The 19,384-nt window shown below is 40.3% G+C and overlaps 1 protein-coding gene across 1 annotated transcript in view; it reads right to left on the reverse strand.

Annotated features, from left to right (window-relative positions):
* LOC124711642 (cytochrome P450 6k1-like) overlaps positions 1 to 15,817 on the reverse strand; it is a 72,440-nt gene extending 56,623 nt beyond the window's left edge. Inside the window, exon 1 of the mRNA XM_047241831.1 lies at positions 15,680 to 15,817. The gene's annotated coding sequence lies outside the window, so the exon portion shown is untranslated. The remainder of the gene's footprint in view (positions 1 to 15,679) is intronic.
* Between the last annotated feature and the right edge of the window lie 3,567 nt (positions 15,818 to 19,384).

Here is a 19,384-nt window from a genome sequence, read left to right on the forward strand (position 1 = left end):
CTATACAACTGAACTGTAGACAATATTACAGGAAGGGAAAAGGGAGATAATGAATATGTGATGTGAAATATGATGCTACGAGAAGAATTTGGCAGAGCACTGAAATACCTTACTCAAAGAGACCTCTAGGATAGACAACTTTCCCTCACAATATTGAGATCATTGCAAGGGCGTTAACTATTGCTACTGTTGTGTAAGATTCATGAGACAGGCGAAACACACCCAGAGCCCAATAAGAACGTAATAATTTGAGTACCAAAAAGGCAAGTGTTCGCATGTTTGCAAAATACTGCCACGAATTATTTACGGCAGAATGGAAAAACTGGTAGAGGCATTCCATAGGGAAGATGAGTCTGGTTTCAGGAGAAATATAGGAACGCACCAGATAATACTGACCCTTACCTCAGAAAGTAAGTTAAAGAAGGGAAAAATTCCATATTAGTTGTAGGTTTAGAGAGAGCTTTTGACATTGCTGACTAGACTACATCCTTTGAAATTCTGAATGCATCAGGGGTAAAATACAGGGTGCGAGAAGTTATCTACCGCTTGGACAGAAACCAGACTATAGATATAAGAGCCGAAGAGCATGAAAGGGAGCTGTGGCAGTGACACGGGGTGAGACAGTGACGTAACAATTCGCGATGTTATCCATTCCCTACAATGTGCAAGCTGTAAAGGAGCCCATGGAGAAATTTGAAAAGGGTATTAGAGTTCACGGGGAAGAAATAAAAACTTCGCGGTTTGCCGATGACATTGTAATTCCGTCATGGACGCCAAGGCGTTTGCAATAACAGTTGAAATGAATGCATAGTGTCTCGAAAAGGGATCATGAGGTGAACATCACCAAGGTGAAACAACGACCATGAAATATAATCGAATTTAATAACGCGATGCCGAGGTATTTCGGCGAGGAAATGAGACACTAAAAGTCGTTGATCAGTGTTACTACTTGTGCAGCAAAATAACTGATGACGGCAGAGGAGGAGAGGATATTAAACGCAGATTTTTAGACAAGAAGAGAATAGTCAATAATATTCTGTTCAAATTTGACGTCATTTTGAGCAGTGGTTCTCTATCTACAGTGTTTTGAAACTGGAATATTTATTACAGAAACCCAGTATTTACTTTCATGATCCCTTCGCAGATGATTGTGGTCAAATTTTTATCTTTTTCATGTACAAAATATAAATACTTTTGCATTCTAAACTGATGTTGGATGAAATTTTACATCGTCGTTTCTTTCATGGTGGCATAATTATTTAGGTGACTAGCTTGGGTACTCGGCTTCGCTCAGGGAGTTGATATAACACTGTGTGATAGTTGGAATAAAACGATATACTTTAAAGTACAAGAGGTAAAAAAATTCTTGAAAACAATTACAATACTTGTTCAACTTCAAGAGCTAAAACAATTCATTGGAAACGTATTCTAACTATTTACAATACTTACTTATAAACAACATTTTTCATTTAGTTATCAGGGTATAAATGTACAAATCTTTAGAATTTTCTTCTCGAGAGAAAATTACGTATGGTTGACCGTGAGAGAAGCAGGAGTCTTTGAGGATGATGCCACAACATTTTAACGTTTGTCCTTGCCCTCTGTTAATTGTAAAACTATAGTCTAATTTGATTTGATATTGCTGTCTTTTAAACTGGAATAGCAGTTCAGTAGAGATCAGTGGTATTCTGGGGGTAAACAGTGTGTATTCTTCGTACTTTTCAGTCCTAAGTTCGGTTTCGAGGATGTTATTAAATAGTTGTTTGACGATCATCCTTGTTCCATTACGCAGTTTTTGTAAGTTGGAATTTCTGAATAGTATGGTCTGATACTTGCAAATAGTTTAGAAATTCTGTAGGGGAGTTCATACATCGTTCAATGTTTACCACCGTGTCGATCGATTTGTATATTCTCTCTTCACCGGGAATTTTCTTTTGAATATTAAAGTTGATGTCATCGAGAATATTATTTTTAGTTGGAAAAATTGCCCTTTCAAATAGCCAGTCCGGATCTGTATAGTTGTCAACAATGTGTGGAAATCACTGTTGAGTTTAATGTGACCGTTCGTCTGGTCGTAGGGTATGTGCCTTCGTCTGTTTGTAAAAGTTACTGATCTACATGTGCTGTTGTTTCCCCTACTGTTTTAGAAGTTCACCCCGTCCAGATTCTCTTAAAATTTTACATACCGGGAATTGTTCTTCGGCTATATTCAACAGTAGTTGTAGGGCGAAATGGGCAGTTCGTCCTCCTCCTACAAGAGTGGCTGCAATGCCGAATGCTCCTAGTGCAAGTGCGATGTGTTGATTAGCACGTATTTCCGCCACCACTAGATTTATTAGAAACGTTTTCCCTGTGCCGCGAGCCGGCCGCTGTGGCCGAGTGGTTCTAGGCGCTTCAGTCCGGAACTGCGCTGCTACTACGGTCGCAGGTTAGAATCCTGCCTCGGTCGTGGATGTGTGTGATGTCCTTAGGTTGGTTAGGTTTAAGTAGTTCTAAGTCTAGGGGACTGATAACCTCGGATGTTAAGTCCCATAGTGTTTAGAGCCATTTGAACCTGTGCTGACCGGTGCGTCCAGGTAAATAATTCCACCATTGCTGCTGTCGATCTGCTCAATGATAAAGTTCTAAATTTTCTTTTGATTTTCATTGAGGAATCTTTTATTGTAAGCAATGTATTGAAGTATATCGTTGATGTAGCAGCTTTTTTCCTTTGTAGTTTCGAAGTTTGGCACATTGACAGCATCTCTTCGTGTTGTTTGCATCCCTCGTTGTACTAAGGCATGCTTGTTTACTGCTAAACATTTATCTTCTAGGCGAATGAATGTTTCATTGAAGATGACATCGTTGAATTCGATGATCAGCTCAAAATGAGCCTGTCTGATGTGTTACAGTGTGTCATCACTCATACTCTCTTTGAAGGAGTCCAGTAGCTGTTTTGGATTCGGTGGGTTGCATGTTGTTAGAATTATGGCGAGTAAGTCTCTCATTTCTTCAGCAGGGGCTGTGAGTGAGACTTCTTGCAGTGTTAATTCCCAGTGATTGTCGCTTTACATTGGCCCTAAGCATTGACATGCTTCTCTGCTGGTAACCGTCAACATTCTTGAGATCTGTGAAACTTGTGCGTCCCTGTTTTTCTTGTAGCAACATCCGGAGCTAGAAACATCCGGCGTTGTTCGGATGTCCCGTGTATACTCGGACTGGTGCGCCTGTTTTCATGATTCCTGCATGATGTTTTACTGGAATTTCTTTTTTTTCCGTCGTGTACAGATTTTTCTTGTTGGGTTCCACGTATAATAGGTAGGGACGTCAACATATAGTAACGTTCTCGTTAATGGATCCGTTTGACACAGTTGCTAAAAAGCTGTTAATGTTGTGTTCTAAGGTAGCTCGCTTGCAATTTTTCTGCCGGTCTCCTTTGTGATGTGAACTCTCTCTCCATTCTCCAAATGTACTGCTAGGTGTTGCACAGTTGGGTCACGTTCGTGTAAGGGAAATCCGAAAATCCGTCGGGCTGCTTCGTTAGTTGCTGTATCTTCCCATTTGGTACATGATGATCTCCTCGTTTCTGTTTTGTTGTTCGCTGTATTTGGATGTTTGAAATACTGCCATGTCACAGGCTTCGTTCACGTACTTACAGACATACTTCATGGATTTCACTGAATTACAGTATTCTACGTTTATGTGTGCTTGAAAAATTTTGGAAAGTGGTGTGTTATGTGCCACTACCCATTGATTATGTTTCCAGTTTGTCACTGTCTTATATTCGTGCTTTTGCTGTGAAGCCACCGTTTTCGGGTGATCGTCTTCTGCCATCAACTCCGGTGTGTCTGTCGCCCAAGTAAGGTTTCGGTTTTTCACCTTTATTTGTGGTACATTTTCCATCACTCACATGTGGCGAATTGGGGTTCAATGGCCGGCACAGCCCGTGAATCCATCGTACAACATGGATTAGATGAGTATGTGCGAAGCAAGATCGTAAGAGATGGAAAAGAGCCACCTTGGTACAACAACCGAGTTAGAAAACTGCTACGGAAGCAAAGGGAACTTCACAGCAAACATAAACATAGTCAAAGCCTTGCAGACAAACAAAAATTACACGAAGCGAAATGTAGTGTGAGGAGGGCTATGCGAGAGGCGTTCAATGAATTCGAAAGTTAAATTCTATGTACTGACTTGGCAGAAAATCCTAAGAAATTCTGGTCTTATGTCAAAGCGGTAGGTGGATCAAAACAAAATGTCCAGACAGTCTGTGACCAAAATGGTACTGAAACAGAGGATGGCAGACTAAAGGCCGAAATACTAAAATTCTTTTTCCAAAGCTGTTTCACTGAGGAAGGCTGCACTGTAGTTCCTTCTCTAGATCGTCGCACAGATGACAAAATGGTAGATACCGAAATAGATGACAGAGGGATAGGAAAACAATTAAAATCGCTCAAAAGAGGAAAGGCCGCTGGACCAGATATGATACCAGTTCGATTTTACACAGAGTACGCGAAGGAACTTGCCCCCCTTCTTGCAGCGGTGTACCGTAGGTGTCTAGAAGAGCGTAGCGTTCCAAAAGATTGAAAAAGGGGCACAGGTCATCCCCGTTTTCAAGAAGGGACGTCGAACAGATGTGCAGAACTATAGACCTATATCTCTAACGTTGATCAGTTGTAGAATTTTGTAACACGTATTAAGTTCGAGTATAATGACTTTTCCGGAGACTAGAAATCTGTAGGAATCAGCATGGGTAAAACCCAGCTCGCGCTATTCGTCCACGAGACTCAGAGGGCCATAGACACTGGTTCCCAGGTAGATGCCGTGTTTCTTGACTTCCGCAAGGCGTTTGATACAGTTCCCACAGTCGTTTAATGAACAGAGTAAGAGCATATGGACTATTGTGTGATTGGATTGAAGAGTTCCTAGATAACAGAACGCAGCACGCCATTCTCAATGGAAAGAAGTCTTCCGAAGTAAGAGTGATTTCAGGTGTGCCGCAGGGGAGTGTAGTAGGACCGTTGCTATTCAAAAATGGCTCTGAGCACTATGGGACTTAACTTCTGAGGTCATCAATCCCTTAGAACTTAGAACTACTTAAACCTAACTAACCTAAGGACATCACACACATCCATGCCCGAGGCAGGATTCGAACCTGCGACCGTAGCAGTCGCGCGGTTCCGGACTGCGCGCCTAGAACCGCTAGACCACCGCGGCCGGCGTTGCTATTCACAATATATATAAATGACCTTGTGGATAACATCGGAAGTTCACTGAGGCTTTTTACGGATGATGCTGTAGTATATCGAGAGGTTGTAACAATGGAATATGTACAGAAATGCAAGGGCATCTGCAACGAATTGACGCATGGTGCAGGGAATGGCGTTTGAATCTCAATGTACATAAGTGTAATGTGCTGCGAATACATAGAAAGAAAGATCCTTTATCATTTAGCTACAATATAGCAGGTGAGCAACTGGAAGCAGTTAATTCCATAAATCATCTGGGAATAGGCATTAGGAGTGATTTAAAATGGAATGACCATATAAAATTAATCGTCGGTAAAGCAGATGCCAGACTGAGATTCTTTAGAAGAATCCTATGGAAATGCAGTCCGAAAACAACGGAAGTATGTTACAGTACACTTGTTCGCCCACTGCTTGAATACTGCTCAGCAGTGTGGGATTCGTACCAGATAGGGTTGATAGAAGAGATAGAGAAGATCCAACGGAGAGCAGCGCGCTTCGTTACAGGATCATTTAGTAATCGCGAAAGCGTTACAGAGATGATAGATAAACTCGAAGACTCTGCAGGAGAGACGCTCAGTAGCTCGGTACGGGCTTTTGTTGAAGTTTCGAGAACATACCTTCACCGAGGAGTCAAGCTGTATATTGATCCCTCCTACGTATATCTCGCGAAGGGACCATGAGGATAAAATCAGAAAGATTAGAACCCACACAGAGGCATACCGACAATCTTTCTTTCCACGAACAATACGAGACTGGAATAGAAGGGAGAACCGATAGCGGTACTCAAGATACCCTGCGCCACACACCGTCAGGTGGCTTGCGGAGTATGGATGTGGATGTAGATGTAGATGTAGATGCAGAATCATGTTTTTCACTTCTATGTCGTACAGTTCCGGATCTTCTTGTGGATTTCGGAATTAAGTTTGGATGATCTTGTCGCTATCCGTGGTATGAATTCTGTAGTGTAGTAATATGAGATGATGTGAGTGAGGCAGTCCTCGTTTTTGCCATTCGATTGTGTATATCCAGCATCTAACGGTTCCGAAGATGTATTTTGTGATGACTACAATAACGCTCATTTGTTTTTGTCGGAAACTCGGGCTATCATGTCGTGTCGATGGATGAGGGCTTATCTGCATTTTAGTTCTTTGATTTCTGGCCGCGGCGAATTGCATGTGAATGTTGTGAAAAGGACAGGTAGTCCATATTTTCTTCTGTAGGTCAAGCATCTTGAGTGCATTCGTGCATGTGGCTCGGACTTCGTATGTATGATGAGGGTAAGCTTACCATTCTTCAAATGTCGACAATGTTTCCGCCATTTATGATTGCATCTCGAGGGTGGATTATTCTTCCATGCGTAGTTTCTTCTGATTCAGTTTTATGTAAAGCATCCGTTCCGCTTCTGTTTTTGCACCCATATCTACCAGAAATTGTTGGAATAAACGGTGGGTGTTGAGAACGTGATTTTATGTTTCATTGCCTATGATCATTAAGCGGTAAGCATGGAACTCCTCGGAAGTGATGTTTTTGTTATTTTTTACACCTGTTTCAGGTTGAATTTGTTTCACATTAAAACAGTATCCTTCCTCTCAGTGCAGAAATATTAATGGATATTTGAATGAATCGTATGAACGGCGTGTGTCTGCAATAAATTGTAGTCCTTCTCTTCTTCGTTGTACAGTTATATCACGTCTTGTGTTTTCATTGTCCACAGTTACGATGGCGACTTAGTCTATCTGAGGTACATTAAATCGACGGACGTTCGCGTTCTTCAGTTGGTCTTTTGTCGACTTGAATTATAACTTTAGAATCATTAGAAATTATTCGGTCTAGAGCTCTTTTAAATATGTGAATCAGTTGATCGTATTTTTGTAAGATCCTCTGCATACCTTGGAATGCTTGTGTCTCAATTCGCTGATATCTGTGCGTCACTGAACAATATCTGTTTCTTCATTTCCGATGAAACATACTTGCGGAAATTTATGGCCTTCGTTGGGTAATGGTAGTAACATCCCATGTTGTGATAGATTTATTCTTGGATGCAAGAAATATCTCTGTTAGTGTTGATCGAAATGACACTGGAAGAAGTGATTTGGAAGCAGGCGTTGTACGCTTTTATATTTTGAAGAAAGTGTTTTGATTCTGGAGTTTCCCCGGCCATGTAACAAAAATTCTAGTGGTGGTAATCGAGTTTTTCTATTCATGCAACAGAACCCTGATGTTTCTCTAATGAATTTTTTCGTGTTGCAAAATTGGCAGATGTTATCCATTTTTCCGATTACGACGTGTTTGCGTTTGTCGTATTCTCTCGCCGGATCGTTCATTTGTTAGGTTGCACTATTTACTTGTCCTCGACGGCGCTTCTCGTAGGTTGAAATTTTCATGGGTGGCTTGACTTCGCAATCTTTTATAATTAGATTGTGTCGAAATTCTTGATTCTTCAATCCTTTCATTTCGTTGTTCTTCGGTTTCTCTGCTTCTCTATGGCGCTCATTCTCCTTCGTTGGGAACTTAAACGTACTTCGCGCTCTTCGTCTGTTTCGTTTTTTCGCTGTTCTTTTTGTTTTCACTGTTTTGCTTCACAACTGGTAAGATACAATCCTGTTTTACGTTTAGGCATTGTCTAAAATGTAAATCAAAGTAACTTTATACTAACAAATCCACTAAGTACACTTTAAACATGTTTTGAACTTTATTTTCGATTTATATTCAGTCACTGCATCACTTTGACTGCTCACACATCGCTGTTTGCTTTTATTCACTCATTGCACTACTTTTTCGGTTCCTCCATTCGTGACTGATAAGAAACTGACGTTCGAACCTACGACTAGTCATGCTTTATATAACCCCACCAATGGGCAACCCCACCAGTGGAGAATTCCAGAACATACGAAAAAGACTTCGAATGGTCCGCAATGTTTCAGAACGTTCTACAAGACTTGAAAGTGTTCTGAAATGTTTCACAATGATATGGGATGTTCCGGGATGTTCACGAACATTTTGGAATCTTCCCGAATGTTCCAGACTGTGGAATGCTACCACATACTCTGCAATGCTCCGGAATGTTCTCGAATACTCTAGAATGTTCTGGAATGTTGCAGAAATTTCTAGAGGGCGAAACTTCCCGGCCATTATATCTTCAAAAGCACGCACTTCGGGTAAAAATAGGAACCTTCTTCATGGTTGGGGGCTAGAGGGTTACCACACTATATAAATCCCTTGGTCGTACCGGGACTCGTTTCTGAGTTTCAGTGGCACAAGAATTGTGCACTTACTTTTATAATATAGATTGATTTATTTCTGAGAATTGTACATTGTTGTCTGAATATTGCTGTACTTTGTTTACAAGCTCCATTCAAACTTCAAACACCTGTAATCGCTAGCAATTACTCGTTTTATTTCCTATAGTTTATAATTTATTACAATTGGAGACATGAGCGATGAAACAGTGAATGAAAGTTTTTGGGTGTGTCAGTATGACGCAGTATCACATCTGTTTGATAACGCGAACAGTACCCATTGTTTCCTTGAGTTCGCCTAACAAACAGAGGATGCTCGAAGATGACTGTCAAATATTATGTGCACTGAGAGCGAAATATAGGAAGAGATCTGTAAAAGAGTGACAGATCCGCACAATTATGTTTCAGAAACAAAACTAACGTTTTTCCTCAGTCGTGGATAGAAGTTGCATAACGTCGCAGAACTGTAATATTTAACGAATGGCATGCACAAGTCAGGCTGTAGAAATTAGCATTGGTAAATGACTAGAATAACTAGAGTGCTGAGAAGCTGTTGATAAAGGCGTATCAAGTATGACAATTATTAGAAAATTAAGTTTGTAGACTCAAGATCACTGTTGTGCCTTACAGAATATTACCTCATATATTGCAAATGAATTACTAGTTCTTCCTACATCAAATGAAAGAAGTCAGGCCTATATACATTGTGTCAATGTTTGAAACTAACAAAATGAAAAATGTGAAATTCCTTAAGCCGCATTATGAAATTTTTACTCAGTGGGCTGGAAATCGTAGGACACATTTAGTTAGGACATCGAGACATAGCAGCTTTATAGGAAGCATAGGGCGGTAGTCAGAACAGAAGACAGATCAAATTTGCAAATATAATTGAAGGTGTCAGGCATACGTGTAGTCTTTCACCCTTTATGTTCTGTATTTATACAGAAGATACATTTTATTTGTCAAGGTCCGTTTTGATCACACAAATTTTACATTTCACTATCACCGGTTTCGGCTACTGCCATCTTCAGGTCATAAAATTGTCTGATGAAGGTATCATCGTCAAAATCTACACATGTAGGTACATAGTCAGTACCTACATGTATAGATTTTGAAGTTGGTACCTTAATCAGAATATTTTATGGTTTGAAGATGGCAGTAGCCGAAACCGGTGATATTGAAATCAAAATTTATGTGAACAAGGTTGACCTTTACAAATAAAGTGCCACGATATGATCACGGACTCATTTACAGACTTTATGTGTTCAATTGATGAACACAAATATAACCATTGTAAAGATACATCTACTGAGACAATAACTGGGAGAACATAAATGCTTTAAATTGCAGACGATTTATCTGTATTAGTTGATCTAAGCACAGCTCTCAAAAAGCAACAAAAGATATGTAGCAAAACACCAATAGCAGCAAACGCAAATACGAGTGCAGAATATAAGACACAAAAATCCATCGATTTGCCCCCCACACACGAAAGAACCCGGCTTGCTGCCAGGACTGAGAGACTGGATCCGATGTTTGGATCCCGCACGTTACAACAGTGGGGAACGACGGACCGCATCCCATGGTTCTGGTCCGGCGCAGAAATCTGTTACTATGTGGCCGGACTACCGAGTGTGAACCTTTGACACCGCCAGCCGCGCGTGATGGCGAAACATCTGGAAAATCATTAACGAGACGAAGGGCAAAGTTCACGAGACATGACCCAAAAGGTAATATGTCGACAATCGGCCACGAAAGCAACAACAATTTTCCATTACTATATTGGTTAATGCTATTCGTGAGTGTGCTTTCTAAATATGACTAAGTTAACTAGAAATCCCCCCCATGAACCATGGACCTTGCCGTTGATGCGGAGGCTTGCGTGCCACAGCGATACAGATAGCCGTACCGTAGGTGCAACCACAACGTAGGGGTATATGTTGAGAGGCCAGACAAACGTGTGGTTCCTGAAGAGGGGCAGCAGCCTTTTCAGTCTGGATGATTGACTGACCTGGCCTTGTAACACCAACCAAAACGGCCTTGCTATGCTGGTACTGCGAACGGCTGAAAGCAGGGAGAAACTACAGCCGTAATTTCTCGCGAGGGCATGCAGCTTTACTGCATGCTTAAATGACGATGGCGTCCTCTTGCGTAAAATATTCCGGAGGTAAAATAGTCCCCATTCGGATCTCCGGGCGGGGACTACTCAGGAGGACGTTGTTATCAGGAGAGAGAAAACTGGCGTTCTACGGATCGGAGGGTGGAATGTCAAATCCCTTAATCGGGCAGGTAGGTTAGAAAATTTAAAAATGGAAATGGATAGATTAAAGTTAGATATACTGGGAATTAGTGAAGTCTGAAGTCTGGTGGCAGGAACAACAAAACTTCTGGTCAGGTGAATACAGGGTTATAAATACAAAATCAAATAGGAGTAATGCAGCAGTAGGTTTAACAATGAATAGGAAAACAGGAATTCGGGTAAGCTACTACAAACAGCATAGTGAACGCATTATTGCGGCCAAGATAGATGCGAAGCCCAAGTCTACCACAGTAGTACAAGTTCGTATGCCAACTAGCTCTGCATAGGACGAGGAGATTGATGAAATGTATGATGAGATAAAAGAAATTATTCAGATAGTGAAGGAGACGAAAATTTAATAGTCATGGGTGACTGGAACTCGATAGTAGGAAAAGGAAGAGAAGGAAACATAATAGGCGAATATGGAATGGGAGTAAGGAATAAAAGAGGAAGCCACCTGGTAGAATTTTGCACTGAGCATAATTTAATCATAGCTAACACTTGGTTCAAGAGCCATAAAACAAGGTTATAAACATGGAACAAGCCTGGAGATACTGGAAGGTCTCAGACAGATTATATAAGACAGAGATTCAGGAACCAGGTTTTAAATTGTAAGACATTTGCAGGGGCGGATGTGACCACAATCTATTGGTTATGAACTGTAGATTAAAACTGAAGAAACTGAAAAAGGTGGGAATTTGAGGAGATGGGACCTAGACAAACTGAAAGAACCAGAGGTTGCAGACAGCTTCAGGGAGAGCATTAGGGAGCGATTGATAAGAATGGGGGAAAGAAATACAGTAGAAGAAGAATGGGTAGCTTTGAGAGATGAAATAGTGAAGGTAGCAGAGGATCAGGTAGGTAAAAAGACGAGGGCTAATAGAAATCCTTGGGTAACAGAAGAGATAGGAGTAAGATAGATACCGCCTACAGGAAAATTAAAGAGACCTTTGGAGAAAAGAGAACCACTTGCATGAATATCAAGAGCTCAGATGGAAACCCAGTTCTAAGCGAAGAAGGGAAAGCAGAAAGGTGGAACAGTATATAGAGGGTCTATACAAGGGCGATGTTCTTCAGGACAATATTATAGAAATGGAAGAGAATGTAGATGAATTTGAAATAGGAGATATGATACTGCATGAAGACTTCGACAGAGCACTGAAAGACCTAAGTCGAAACAAGACACCGGGAGTAGGCAACATTAGAACTACTGACAGCCTTGGGAGAGCCAGGCCTAACAAAACTCTACCATCTAGTGAGCAAGATGTATGGGACAGACAAAATACCCTCAGACTTCAAGGAGAATATAATAATTCCAATCCCAAAGAAAGCAGGTGTTGACAGATGTGAAATTTACCGAACTATCAGTTTAATAAGCCACGGCTACAAAATACTAACACGAATTCTTTACAGACGAATGGAAAAACTGGTAGAAGCCGACCTTGGGGAAGATCAGTTTGGATTCCGTAGAAATGTTGGAACACGTGAGGCAACAATGATCCTACGACTTATCTTAGAAAATAGATTAAGAAAAGGCAAACCTACGTTTATAGCATTTGTTGACTTAGAGAAAGCTTTTGACAATGTCGACTGGAATAATCTCTTTCAAATTCTGAAGGCGGCAGGGGTAAAATACAGGGAGCGAAAGGCTATTTACAATTTGTACAGAAGCCAGATGGCAGTTATAAGAGTTGAGGGGCATGAAAGGGAAGCAGTGGTTGGGAAGGGAGTGAGACAGGGTTGTAGCCTCTCCCCGATGTTATTCAATCTGTAAAGAAAAATTCGGAACAGGAATTACAATCCATGAAGAAGAAATGAAAACTTTGATGTCCGCCGACGACATTGTAATTCTGTCAGAGACAGCAAAGGGCCTGGAAGAGCAGCTGAATGGAATGAACAGTGTCTTGAAAGGAGGATATAAGATGAACATCAACAAAAACAAAACGAGGATAATGGAATGTAGTCGAATTAAATCGGGTGATGCTGCGGGAATTAGATTAGGAAATGTGACAGTTAAAGTAGTAAATGAGTATTTCTATTTGGGGAAAGAATTAAGTAGAGAGGATATAAATGTAGACTGGCAATGGCAAGGAAAGCGTAGGTGAAGAAGAGAAATTTGTTAACATCGAGTGTAGATTCAAGTGTCAGGAAGTCGCTTCTGAAAGTATTTGTATAGAGTGTAGACATCTATGGAAGTGAAACGTGGACGATAAATAGTTTGGACAAGAAGAGAATAGAAGCTTTCGAAATTTGGTGCTACAGAAGAATGCTGAAGATTAGATGGGTAGATCACATAACTAATGAAGAGTTATTGAATAGAATTGGAGAGAAGAGAAATTTGTGGCACAACTTGACAAGAAGATGGGATCGATTGGTAGGGCATATTCTGAGGCAACAATGGATCACCAATTTAGTATTGGAGGGCAGCAGAGGGTAAATATCGTAGAGGGAGACCAAGAGATGAATTTACTAAACAGATTCAGAAGGATGTAGGCTGCAGTAGGTACTGGGCGATGAAGAAGCTTGCACAGGATAGAATAGCATGGAGAGCTGCATCAAACCAGTCTCTGGACTGAAGACCACAACAACCTAGAAAGGCAGCTGATACTTTGAAAAAACAGCTAATGTTTTCTCATTTTATGTTACAAAGTTGCTGTTTATACCTGATATATCTTAATGTTTGCATGATTACATCGATACTTAAAAAAAGTTTTTCTACTTCTGTAAATATAGAGTCCTGCTTGCAATACACCTTTACATGTCTTACAGCCTGAACTGCTGCTGTTCATGTAACTAACAGAGTTTTTCAATCCTTGAATGTAGGTAATGAGATATTTTCTTAATTTTCTTTTCAAGGACATCTTCAGCTTTTGTATTCCTGTCTTCCTCAGTTGTGTGTAATATTACGGTATATTGATAAGATGCCTTGCAGAAAATAAAGGCGGAACGCGTATGGCATTAAAATTCAGTTGCTGTCAGACGGTCCATAAAGTAAAAATTATCAATTTACCGTTATTTCAAGGGTTTCCAAATTTCTTCCATTTGTTAGATGGAAGTTTGTTACACACATTTGCACCAGAATACATAACAGCACTCTGAATACTAGAAAAGGAAGCAAAGCCTACACGAAAATTGTTTTTGTGTCCACCATTGTGCCTATGTGCATCATTGTTCACCTAAAACTGATTGTCATTCTGAGTAACAAAAACAATTCAGGAGTAAATATACTGGGAAGTGAGCGTATGAATTCCATAATCCCTAAAATGGCTCTACGAAGCATGCAGTTAATTAGTTCATACAATATTGTTGGTGCTCGCTTCTGCTGGGTAAAAACTTTTTTATTTACCTTGTGGGGAATACACAGAAGATAAATCCAGTAAAGTAAGTCAACACCCTTGCTATTAGGTCAGCACAAGGAGATACATCTCTAAGGGCAAAATATCCTGAAGTGAGCTCCTTGATTACTTTAGCCAAGTGTTGACTTCATTTTAACTTGTAATCGAGTTGGAAGCTAAGGCATTTTCATAAAGTTGTATAACTAATTTGTCTGCCGAATTACCATTAGTGTGCCCTATTGGTACTGGCCTGAGGATGTGTATAACACCCGATTTGAACAAATAATTACTGAATCCACAAACAAATGCTTAATTTCCAGCAACAGACATCTACAAAGAAGCCATGTTATACTACACATTCCTCATATGTATTTACAAAACAGTAAAAGTGAAGTAAGTACAAACGAGTACAACAATTAATTAATATCAAGGTTGCCAAAACCAATACAACAGTATCAAATGATATACTTTGTATTTTTTCGGTTCCACCTTCAAAAATTATTGAAACTAAGAACGCAATGGATAGTTACACTCTTGAAAGAAACATTTACAGACGGGAGGAAAATGCAGTAGAATAATCAGAAAAAGCAACGTTCATAAAAAAAATACCAGCTTACCTTACAAAATGCATACTGAGAAACGAATGTTCAAGTAGTCAGGGTTTATCAATGAAAGATCAATCGATAGGGTTAACACATTAGATGGTTTACAGAGAACGGCAGCAAAACCCGTAGTAAAACAATTTTCCTTTCTCGGAGGAATCCAAACAGTCGACAGTAGTTGAGATGATGAAGAAGAAATACGTTAGAGTCTTGCAAAAGGAGAACTAAAATACATATATTAAGTGGGCTAAGGGTCATGTAGGCATGTATGAAAATGAATTTGCAGATCAGCTGGCCAAAGAGACATCTGCGATATAAGAGGAGGTTTTCTGCAGCAAGCGTCACAGAACCTGCGTCAAACATATTGCGAAAAGCAGATCTGGAAGTATGGTAGAATGAGTAGTAACAACCCACAAAGAGAATGATTACAAAAAAATGCTTTCAATAGGTACACCTGATGCTGACTACTAAATTACAAATATGTCCTAACTTCACGGTAATGATAACAGTGTTCCAAAAAATGAAGACTTTTCTGATGCACTGAAAAAAACTTATGTTGCTCTGTGTATGCGAATTGGATGTAATTATATTGTGGATCAGCTTCACTGGTGTGTAGCAGCTTGGACAGAAAAAGGGACACAGTATTGAAAAGTGTAATAATGGAGGACGACAACAACATCAGATATGAAGAGTGAAATACCAAAACTGATTTTAGAGGATTTTGATTCCATCGAATTTCGAAATGTAAGAATTTTACTCACCTATTTGCAGAAAAAACACAAAAGTAATTCTAGGGCAGTAACAAACATAGCGTAATCAATGCGATATTCCCAATAACTTTTCTGTATCTAGAACAATGGTCACAATGAAATGCATCAATACATTCAGGATTACGCTTTGCAATAGAACACTGAAATCAAATAAAAGAAATCCTTGGGGAACTGAACGTAAGTAAATTGGAAGTTAGTTCACTTACATGCGGCAGAAGACCGAAACGAGTATCGCTGACCTTACACTCACACAGTTCAGTCAGAAAGTAAATTATCTTTCGTAACAGTTTTCTGATGCGAGCGAATGGGATTCACATTGCCGTTATCTGGAGGGACTGTTTTATATATGATCACGCACTCTGCAGCGTAATGCTGATGATTGTGCGTGTGGGGGGGGGGGGGGGAGGAGGGGGGAGGGGGGATCTGCTGCAAAACAGTGACTGTGCTCGCTAAGACGCTTGTCATTCTCGTCCCATCAGCGAAGGCCACAGTTTATGATAACGAACGCTCCGGGCCTCAAGCAAGAATTACGGTGCTAGAAACAGCTGTTCAAACAGTGTCAAGTGTCAGCGGCTACCTGAACACTTTCTGACAACGTGGACACTGGATCTTAAGAAATACTTACGATGTCACAGTCTATGTCTTCTGCATGAATGAATTACAAAAACATTTGTTGCATTTCAGTTAGCGCATCGATACTGAATGTTTAGCTCGGCGCCAGTTGTAAGTTTCCGGTTGGTGTAGCTTCCGGTAGGGATCTGCCTTATTCGGCTAACTCGTTTGCTGTCTCGTTCGTCACACAACGTGCGCCGAGTCTGGATCTAAACCTACACCTACATGGATACTCTACAAATCACACTTAAGTGCCTGGCAGAGGGTGCATCAAACCATCTTCACAATAATTCTCTATTAGTCTTCTCTCTAACAGCGAGCGGGAAAAACAAATACCTATATCTTTCCGTGCGAGTTCTGATTTCCCTTATTTTATTATGATGATCGTTTCTCCATAGGTAGGTTAGCATCAACACAATATTTTCTCATTCGGAGCAGAAAGTTGGTGATTGAAATTTACTGAGAAGACTCCACCGCAACGAAAAAGTCTTGTATTAACTGTGTTCATCCCGTATCCTGTACCATGTCCGTGTCAATCTCTCCCCCATATCGTGATAATACAAAACGTGCTGCTCTTTGTTGAACTCTCTCGATGCATTCCGTTAATCCTTTCTGGTAAGGATCCCAGACCAAGTATCAGTACTCCAAAAGAGGACGGGCAAACGTAGTGTAGGCAGCCTCTTTAATATTTTACATTTTCTAAGTGTTCTGCCAATTAAGCGCAGTCTTTGGTTTGCCTTCCACACAAAATTTTCTACTGGTTCTATCCAATTTGAATTAATCGTAATTGTAATTCCTAGGTTGTTGTTGTTGTTGTTGTTGTTGTGGTCTTTAGTCCAGAGACTGGTTTGATGTAGCTGTCCATGCTACTCTATCCTGTGCAAGCTTCTTCATCTCCCAGTACCTACTGCAATCTACACCCTTCTGAGTCTGTTTAGTGTACTCACCCTTAGTCTCCCTCTACGATTATTACCCTCCACGCTGCCCTCCAATACTAAATTGGTGATCCCTTGATGCCTCACCATATGCCCTACCAACCGATACCTTCTTCTAGTCAAGTTGTGTCACAAACTTCTCTTCTCCCCAATCCTATTCAATACCTCCTCATTAATTATGTGATCTACCCATCTAATCTTCAGCATTCTTCTGTAGCACCACATTTCGAAAGCTTCTATTCTTGTCTAAACTATTTGTCGTCCACGTTTCAGTTCCATACATGGCTACACTCCATACAAATACCTTCAGAAACCTGACATTTAAATCTAAACTCGATGTTTACAATCTCTCTTCTTCAGAAATACTTTCCTTGCCATTGCCAGTTACATTTTATATTCTCTCTATTTCGACCATCATCAGTTATTTTGTTCCCCAAATAGCAAAACTCCTTTACGACTTTAAGTGTCTCATTTCCTAATCTAATTCCCGCAGCATCACCCGATTTAATTCGACTACATTCCATTATCCTCGTTTTGCGTTTGTTGATGTTCATCTTATATCCTCCTTTCAAGACATTGTCCATTCCGTTCAACTGCTCTTCCAGGTCCTTTGCTGTCTCTGACAGAATTACAATGCCATCGGTGAACCTCAAAGTTTTTATCTCTACTCCATGGACTTTAATACCTACTCCGTATTTTTCTTTTGTTTCCTTTACTGCTTGCTCAATAGACAGATTGAATAACATCGGGGATATGCTAAAACTCTGTCTCACTCCCTTCCCAACCACTGCTACCCTTTCATGCCCCTCCACTCTTATAACTACCATCTACCTTCTGTACAAATTGTAAATAGCCTTTCGCTCCCTGTATTGTACCCCTACCACCTTCAGAATTTGAAAGAGAGTATTCCAGTCAACATTGTCAAAAGCTTTCTCTAAGTCAACAAATGCTAGAAACGTAGGTTTGCCTTTCCTTAATCTATTTTCTAAGATAAGTCGTAGGGTCAGTATTGCCTCACGTGTTCCAACATTTCAATGGAATCCAAACTGATCTTCCCCGAGGTCGGCTTCTACCAGTTTTTCCATTCGTCTGTAAAGAACTCGCGTTAGTATTTTGCAACCGTGGATTATTAAACTGATAGTTCGGTAAATTTCACATCTGTCAACACCTGCTTTCTTTGGGATTGGAATTATTATATTATTCTTGAACACTGAGGGTATTTTGTCTGCCTCATACATCTTGCTCACTAAATGGTAGAGTTTTGTTAGGCCTGGCTCTCCCGAGGCTGTCATTAGTTCTAAAGGGATGTTGTCTAATCCCGGCGCCTCTTTTCGACTTAGATCTTTCAGTACTCTGTCAAACTCTTCACGCAGTATCATATCTCCTATTACATATTCATCTACATTCTCTTCCAGTTCTACAATATTGTCCTGAAGAACATCGCCCTTGTATAGACCCTCTATATACTCGTTCCACCTTTCTGCTTTCCCTTCTTTGCTTAGTACTGGGTTTCCATTTGTGCTCTTGATATTCATGCAAGTCGACCTCTTTTCTCCAAAGGTCTCTTTAATTGTCCTGTAGGCAGTATCTATCTTACCCTTAGTTATATGTCCCTCTACATCCTTACATTTGTCCTCTAGTCATCCCTGCTTAGCCATTTTGCACTTCCTGTCTATCTCATTTTTGAGACGTTTGTATTCCTTTTTGCCTGCTCTATTTACTGCATTTTTGTATTTTCTCCTTTCATCAATTAAATTAAATTTCTCTTCTGTTACCCAAGGATTTCTATTAGCCCTCGTCTTTTTACCTACTTGATCCTCTGCTACCTTCACTATTTCATCTCTCAAAGCTACCCATTCTTCTTCTAGTGTATTTCTTTCCCTCATTCTTATCAATCGTTCCCTAATGCTCTTCCTGAAGCTCTCTACAACCTCTGGTTCTTTCAGTTTATCCAGGTCCCATCTCCTCAGTTTCCAACCTGTTTGCAATTTCTTCAGTTCTGATCTACAGTTCATAACCAATAGATTGTGGTCCACATCTGCCCCTGGAAATGTCTTACAATTTAAAACCTGGTTTCTGAATCTCTGTCTTACCATTATATAATCTATCTGATACCTTCCAGTATCTCCAGGCTTCTTCCTAGGTACTTAGTTGAATTACGGCCTTTAGATTTGACTGATCTATCGTGTACCCGAAGTTAAACGGATTCCTTTCACCACTCATGTGGATGACTTAACACTTTTCATTACGCATCAGTTGCCAATTTTCGAACTATCACATATCTTTCCTAAATCGTTTTTCAATTTCTTTTGATCATTTTATGACTAATAGAGAATAAACGACAGCGTCGTCTGCAAACTACGC

Source organism: Schistocerca piceifrons, chromosome 8 (genome assembly GCF_021461385.2).
Source record: "Schistocerca piceifrons isolate TAMUIC-IGC-003096 chromosome 8, iqSchPice1.1, whole genome shotgun sequence".
NCBI lineage: Eukaryota > Metazoa > Arthropoda > Insecta > Orthoptera > Acrididae > Schistocerca > Schistocerca piceifrons.